Raw genomic sequence first — 7,500 nt, 5'->3', positions numbered from 1 at the left:
GGCACGCGCCGGGAAGGCGAACGGGGAAGCCCGCGGGCAGGGCCCGGGACCGGGACAGCCGCAGCCGGTGGCAGGGTGCCCTCCGGCGAGGGACCGGAGCCGGAGACGCCGAGCGACGCCCGCCGCCGCTCGGACGCGGTCACGCCACCCGAAACCGGCCCCGGACGGGGGGGAACCGGCAGCGCGAGACCGCCGAGGGCGCCAGCTCGCCGGGGCCCCGCTCTGGGGCCTGGGCAAAGGGAAAAAGGACCGGGAGGTCCGCAGCGGCCCGCGCCGCAAGAGGCGCCGCCGCCGAGCCGCGGCAACGCGCCCGCACAAAACCCCCGGCGGGGGCGAAGCGCCCTGGGCCAGCCCCCACCGCGGGGGCTCGCCGCCCCGGCCCGCGAGAAGCCCGCGCTTCAACGCGCCGCCGGGGACGCCCGTGGCGAGGCGAGGCGCGGGCCGGACCACGGCCGACCTCGCGCGGTGGGCTCTCTCCGGCCGAGCGCTCGGACCGCAGAGAGGGGGGGGCAGCAGAGTCCCCTCCCCGGCCCGGCGGGCCCCCGGAGGACGACGAGCGCGACGACGGCGGACCTAGCCAGAGGCATTGCGGGGGCAACCCCCGCCCCTCTGAAGGCACCCGCCCGCCCCCGCGCTCGCCCCCGCATCCGGGGGTGGCGCGCCGAGCCGCCCGGGTCTTTAAACCGCCGCCCGGCTTCCTCCGCGGTAGGGCAAGGCCGCGGACGAAGGCGCGGAACGCTAGGTACCTGACCCTGGGGTGAGGGAAACCAGACTTAAGGCCCCGCGGGGGTGCCTCCCCCCACTGCCGCCGTCGGGGGGGAGCGTCCGCCCGCGGGGGCCGCGCCCGACGTCCGCCGCCACCCACCGCGCCCCTGGCCTGGCCCGAGGCCCGGGGTTTCCCTCAGTCAGCCGGCGCTGCGCTCGGGGAGGAGGGACGCGGCTGGGGACGCCCATGCCGCGCGCTCGCCACGCGGCGAGCGCCCGGCTACGGCGGCCCCGGCGGCGGACCGGCGCAGGGCCGGCGACGACGGCGACGCGGCTGGGCGGGCCGAGGGCCCGGGAGAGCCCGCTCGACGACACCCGCGCGGACCGGGAGCATCGCTCGGGCGCCGCCCGATGCCCGTCCAGCGGGAAACGACTGAAGCAGGAGGGGCACAGGCCACGCCGAGGTCAACGCGGCGCCCGCGCGGTGGCCGCCCAGCGCGCCCCCCCGGCTCCCAACGACCCGATGGGGTCCCAGCCGGCCGTCGCCGTCGCCCGACCCGCGGATCCCCGCGCGCCCGCCGAAAGGGGACTCCCCCCTTTCCTCTCGCCTGCCGGGCGCGCGGTGCCCCAGAGGGGGCTCCGGGAAAGGCATGCCCGGCGCCGTGGCCCGGAGTGGGGTGGGGGCTCGGGGGGTCCCCGCACGCGCGGAGGCGCCCCTTCTCCCCCCGACACCCCTCACACCGCACACGCTTGGGCTCACGGACGGCCCGGGCGGGAGCGTTCGAAGCCAAGCCGCCGCCGCGGCTACTCGTTCGCCGGCGGCGGGGGGAGGCAGTGGAGGGGGTGCGGGGAGAAGCGGCAGCGGAGGCGGAGGGGGGGGGGGGGCTCGAAGACAGCCGGCAGCCGCTTCGGTGAACGTCACCCGGCCGGCGACCGGGGCCGTCCCGGGGCCGTCCGGGGATGCCGGCTTCCGGCACGGGGTCCCGGCCGCGGCCGGAGCGGCTCGAATCCCCGCGGTCCCGGCAGCAGCCGGAGCCGCTCGCCGTTCGGGCTCCCGGCACCCTACAGATCCGGCGACTCGTTCGCCGGCGGCGGGGGGAGGCAGTGGAGGGGGTGCGGGGAGAAGCGGCAGCGGAGGCGGAGGGGGGGGGGGGGCTCGAAGACAGCCGGCAGCCGCTTCGGTGAACGTCACCCGGGAGGCGACCGGGACCGGCCCGGGAAGCCATCGTCCGGCCCGGGATCCCGGCCGCGGCCGGACCGGCTCGAATCCCCGCGGCCCCGGCACGGGGGAGGCCCAAAGACTGGCGGCAGCCGCTTCGCTGAACGTCACCCGGCCGGCGACCGGGGCCGTCCCGGGGCCGTCCCGGGATGCCGGCTTCCGGCACGGGGTCCCGGCCGCGGCCGGACCGGCTCGAATCCCCCCGGTCCCGGCAGCAGCCGGAGCCGCTCGCCGTTCGGGCTCCCGGCACCCTACGGATCCGGCGACTCGTTCGCCGGCGGCGGGGGGAGGCAGTGGAGGCGGTGCGGGGAGAAGCGGCAGCGGAGGCGGAGGGGGGGCGGGGGGGACGATAGTGGCGGGGGGCGGGGGGTGCTCGAAGGCAGCCGGCAGCCGGTTCGGTGAACATTCGCCGGGGCGGGGGGGCGACCTGTCCGTGCCCGGGGCAGCCCCGGGAAGCCGGCAGCCAGCACGGGGTCCCGGCAGCACCTGTTCCCTGCCCTGGGACTTGCCGTGCCCGGCGGCCGGTTGCCGGGTGGGGGGAGCGATGAGAGGCGGGGCGCAGCGGCCGGGGCAGCGCCGGGCCGCAGCGGGGGGCTGGGCGGGTGGGGTAGGCGTCGAGCGGCAAGCCCTCGGCTGCAGCGAATGTTCGGCGGTGCGGGGCGGGGGGGGGACGGGACGACACGTTGGGGGCGCCGAGTCCGAGCCACCCCCGGCCCCAGGGGCGGCCGGAGGGGGAGGCCGGTGCCTGGCCCTGGGAGCTGCTGGGCGCCGGATGGCCGAGGGTGCGTCAGAAGCCGCCCGAGCGGTCGAGCAGGTCCTCCAGAAAGGCCTAGGGTGGCTTCGAGGGCCCCGGGAGCAGTCGAGGGAGGCCTCCAGGCAGGTCTGGAGTGGATGGGAGGCCTTCCAAAGCAGACAAGGGAGCCTGCAGAGCGTGCGGGGGAGGCTTCTGGTGCGGCCTGGGGTGGGACGGAAGCCTGCAGAGCGTGCGGGGGAGGCTTCTGGTGCGGCCTGGGGTGGCTGAGAAGCCTGCAGAGCGTGCGGGAGAGGCTTCTGTTGGGGCCTGGGGTGGCTGAGAAGCCTGCAGAGCGTGCGGGGGAGGCTTCTGCTGCGGCCTGGGGTGGCTGAGAAGCCTGCAGAGCGTGCGGGGGAGGCTTCTGCTGCGGCCTGGGGTGGCTGAGAAGCCTGCAGAGCGTGCGGGGGAGGCTTCTGCTGCGGCCTGGGGTGGCTGAGAAGCCTGCAGAGCGTGCGGGGGAGGCTTCTGGTGCGGCCTGGGGTGGGACGGAAGCCTGCAGAGCGTGCGGGGGAGGCTTCTGGTGCGGCCTGGGGTGGGACGGAAGCCTGCAGAGCGTGCGGGGGAGGCTTCTGGTGCGGCCTGGGGTGGGTCGGAAGCCTGCAGAGCGTGCGGGAGAGGCTTCTGCTGCGGCCTGGGGTGGGTCGGAAGCCTGCAGAGCGTGCGGGAGAGGCTTCTGTTGGGGCCTGGGGTGGCTGAGAAGCCTGCAGAGCGTGCGGGGGAGGCTTCTGCTGCGGCCTGGGGATGGCTGAGAAGCCTGCAGAGCGTGCGGGGGAGGCTTCTGCTGCGGCCTGGGGTGGCTGAGAAGCCTGCAGAGCGTGCGGGGGAGGCTTCTGGTGCGGCCTGGGGTGGCTGAGAAGCCTGCAGAGCGTGCGGGGGAGGCTTCTGGTGCGGCCTGGGGTGGGACGGAAGCCTGCAGAGCGTGCGGGGGAGGCTTCTGGTGCGGCCTGGGGTGGGTCGGAAGCCTGCAGAGCGTGCGGGAGAGGCTTCTGTTGGGGCCTGGGGTGGCTGAGAAGCCTGCAGAGCGTGCGGGGGAGGCTTCTGCTGCGGCCTGGGGTGGCTGAGAAGCCTGCAGAGCGTGCGGGGGAGGCTTCTGCTGCGGCCTGGGGTGGCTGAGAAGCCTGCAGAGCGTGCGGGGGAGGCTTCTGCTGCGGCCTGGGGTGGCTGAGAAGCCTGCAGAGCGTGCGGGGGAGGCTTCTGGTGCGGCCTGGGGTGGCTGAGAAGCCTGCAGAGCGTGCGGGGGAGGCTTCTGGTGCGGCCTGGGGTGGCTGAGAAGCCTGCAGAGCGTGCGGGGGAGGCTTCTGGTGCGGCCTGGGGTGGGACGGAAGCCTGCAGAGCATGCGGGGGAGGCTTCTGGTGCGGCCTGGGGTGGGACGGAAGCCTGCAGAGCGTGCGGGGGAGGCTTCTGGTGCGGCCTGGGGTGGGTCGGAAGCCTGCAGAGCGTGCGGGAGAGGCTTCTGCTGCGGCCTGGGGTGGGTGGGAAGCCTGCAGAGCGTGCGGGGGAGGCTTCTGGTGCGGCCTGGGGTGGCTGAGAAGCCTGAAGAGCGTGCGGGGGAGGCTTCTGGTGCGGCCTGGGGTGGCTGAGAAGCCTGAAGAGCGTGCGGGAGAGGCTTCTGGTGCGGCCTGGGGTGGCTGAGAAGCCTGCAGAGCGTGCGGGGGAGGCTTCTGGTGCGGCCTGGGGTGGCTGAGAAGCCTGAAGAGCGTGCGGGAGAGGCTTCTGCTGCGGCCTGGGGTGGCTGAGAAGCCTGCAGGGCGTGCGGGAGAGGCTTCTGCTGCGGCCTGGGGTGGCTGAGAAGCCTGCAGAGCGTGCGGGAGAGGCTTCTGGTGCGGCCTGGGGTGGGTCGGAAGCCTGCAGAGCGTGCGGGAGAGGCTTCTGCTGCGGCCTGGGGTGGGTCGGAAGCCTGCAGAGCGTGCGGGGGAGGCTTCTGCTGCGGCCTGGGGTCTCTGGGTGGCCTCTAGAGAGGTGCAAAAGACCCTCTGGGTTGGGCTGGGGTGGCTCTTGGACCCCTGCCACACAGTGGAGAGCGGCCTCCGGCCCGCCACCTGTGTCCCTGTGTGCCTGAGTGCCTGTGTCCCTGTGTCCCTGTGTCCCTGAGTGCCTGAGTGCCTGAGTGCCTGTGTCCCTGTGTCCCTGTGTCCCTGTGTCCCTGTGTGCCTGAGTGCCTGTGTCCCTGTGTCCCTGTGTCCCTGTGTCCCTGAGTGCCTGAGTGCCTGAGTGCCTGTGTCCCTGTGTCCTTGTGTCCCTGTGTCCCTGTGTCCCTGTGTGCCTGAGTGCCTGTGTCCCTGTGTCCCTGTCTGTGTACCTGTGTGCGAGAGTGTCCGGCACGCCACCCAGCGGCGGCGGGCAAGCAGGTAGGCGGGTGGGCGGGCCGGCGAGGGCCAGTGTGAGTTTGGGGGGTGGGAGGGGAGGCGGCAGCTGGAAGCGTCAGAGGAGGGGGCGTGGCTCCGGCTGGCCCCGGGAGCAGGTTCCCGGGACCGGGACCGGCTGGACCCGGCGAGTGGTTGATCCCGGGGCGGGGGGCAGAGGCGGCGGGAAGCGGCAGCTGCGTGTGCGGCGGGGGGGTGGAGGGCGAACCGCGGCGGGAAGCGGATGCTTCAGAGCAGGTTACGGGGGCGGGGACGGACGACACCACCTGTCCCCGCCCCGGGACGGGCTGGACCCGGCGCCCTGGACCCGGCGCCGTGTACCCGCCGCCGCCCCCGCCGCCGCCCCCCTCCGCCACCCCGGGACCCCGACGTTTTTTGGCGCCCGCGCCTTTTTTTGCTCCCCGCCTGCCCGCGCTGCCCCGGGCCCTCCCCCGGGGCGGGGCGGGAGGGAGGGAGGGACGGACGGACGGGTAGCCGGGGATCTCCGAGCGCGCGCCACCAGACCGAGGCGGGTCCCGGCGGCGGCGGCGGCGGCGGCAGCAGCAAGCGACGGCGGGGGGGGCAGGCTAGGGAGAGAGGGGGAGCGGCATGCGGTAGGGCTGGGGGGTTTGTTTCGGGGGGGAGGGGTGGGGGGGGGGTGGCAGCGGTCAGCGAGAGCGGGGAGAGGGGGAGCGGCATGCGGTAGGGCTGGGGTGTTTTTGGGGTGGGGGCGTTGGGGGGATTAGCGGGCGGGCGGGCAGCCCAGCCAAGCGGCAAGCCGGGGGGCGGGCGAGGGCGGCTTTAGGGCCGGAGGAGCGGAGCGCAACCTCCCCCGTGCAGGCTACAGCGTGGAGAGCAGCAAGTTTTTGGGGACGGGGGACGACGGACGGGAGGGGCAGCGGCGAGAGGCTAGCTGCGGCAAGGGGCACCGGCACGGCCGCCCTAACAGCGCCGCCTCGGTCGCAGGGGTTAGAGAGCAGCCGGGCAGCCCGCGTCGCGATCCCCCCTCCAGGGGACAATGTGGGAAGGGGAAGCCGCGGCGGCTTTGGCGGGGGGTGCCCAGCTGCTAGCGGCTTCGGGGGGCAGTTAGCGGCGGCGGGGCGGGGGGAGATGGGTCGCGGCAGCGGCAAGAGATAACGGCGGGCGGGGGGGCTCCGTGCAAAGCGGTAACGGGAGCCGGGGGGTGTGGGGAGCTGGGGGTGGCAGCAGCGGCAAGAGGCAACGTCGGGAGGGGGGGCTCCGCGCAAACCGGTAACGGGGGCCGGGGGGTGTGGGGGGGGGCGGTGGCGGCCGCGGCAAGAGGCAACGGCAGGCGGGGGGGCTCCGCGCAAACCGGCAGCGGGGGGGGGGGGCGGGGGTAGCGGCAAGAGGCAACGGCGGGAAGGGGGGGCTCCGCGCAAACCGCTAACGGGAGCCGGGGGGTGTGGGGAGCTGGGGGTGGCAGCAGCGGCAAGAGGCAACGTCGGGAGGGGGGGCTCCGCGCAAACCGGTAACGGGGGCCGGGGGGTGTGGGGGGGGGCGGTGGCGGCCGCGGCAAGAGGCAACGGCAGGCGGGGGGGCTCCGCGCAAACCGGCAGCGGGGGGGGGGCGGGGGTAACGGCAAGAGGCAACGGCGGGAAGGGGGGGCTCCGCGCAAACCGGCAGCGGGGGGGGGGCGGGGGGTAGCGGCAAGAGGCAACGGCGGGAAGGGGGGGCTCCGCGCAAACCGGCAGCGGGGGGGGGGGCGGGGGGTAGCGGCAAGAGGCAACGGCGGGAAGGGGGGGCTCCGCGCAAACCGGCAGCGGGGGGGGGGGCGGGGGTAGCGGCAAGAGGCAACGGCGGGAAGGGGGGGCTCCGCGCAAACCGGCAGCGGGTGGGGGCGGGGGGTAGCGGCAAGAGGCAACGGCGGGAAGGGGGGGCTCCGCGCAAACCGGCAGCGGGGGGGGGGCGGGGGGTAGCGGCAAGAGGCAACGGCGGGAAGGGGGGGCTCCGCGCAAACCGGCAGCGGGGGCGGGGGGGGAGGCGGTCAGGAGCGGGGGGAGATTTCTAGAGATGCCGGCAGACCTTCTCCCCGGAGAACAGCGCTGTTGAAGAAAAGACTGCTTCAGAACACAACCTTTAATGAAAGACGCTCGATGAAAACAACACTTAATAAAAGAAGGTTTCATGCCGACTGCCTCTCTTCATTTACGCCGCCGCGGGGGGGGGGGGGTTGGGGGGGGGGGGGGGGGGGGGTTGGGGGCCGGGCGGGCGATACCAGGCGGCCCTCGTCCCGGGGAGCACGTCTACCTCCTGCCGCACGGCTCAGTGCACTAAGTCCCCCCTCGCCATGGAGAGCACGTCTACCTGCCAGCTCAGGGAGAGCACGTCTACTCACCGAGGGAGAGCACGTCTACCTCCTCGGGAAGGAGAGCACGTCTACCTCCTGGGAAGGAGAGCACGTCTACCTCCTCGGGAAGGA

This window comes from Melanerpes formicivorus, unplaced genomic scaffold (genome assembly GCF_026170545.1).
Source record: "Melanerpes formicivorus ecotype bairdi unplaced genomic scaffold, bMelFor1.0.p_v2 SCAF_954, whole genome shotgun sequence".
Taxonomy (NCBI): Eukaryota; Metazoa; Chordata; class Aves; order Piciformes; family Picidae; genus Melanerpes; species Melanerpes formicivorus.
The sequence above is the reverse complement of the archived record's forward strand: the minus strand, read 5'-3'. Positions refer to the sequence as shown.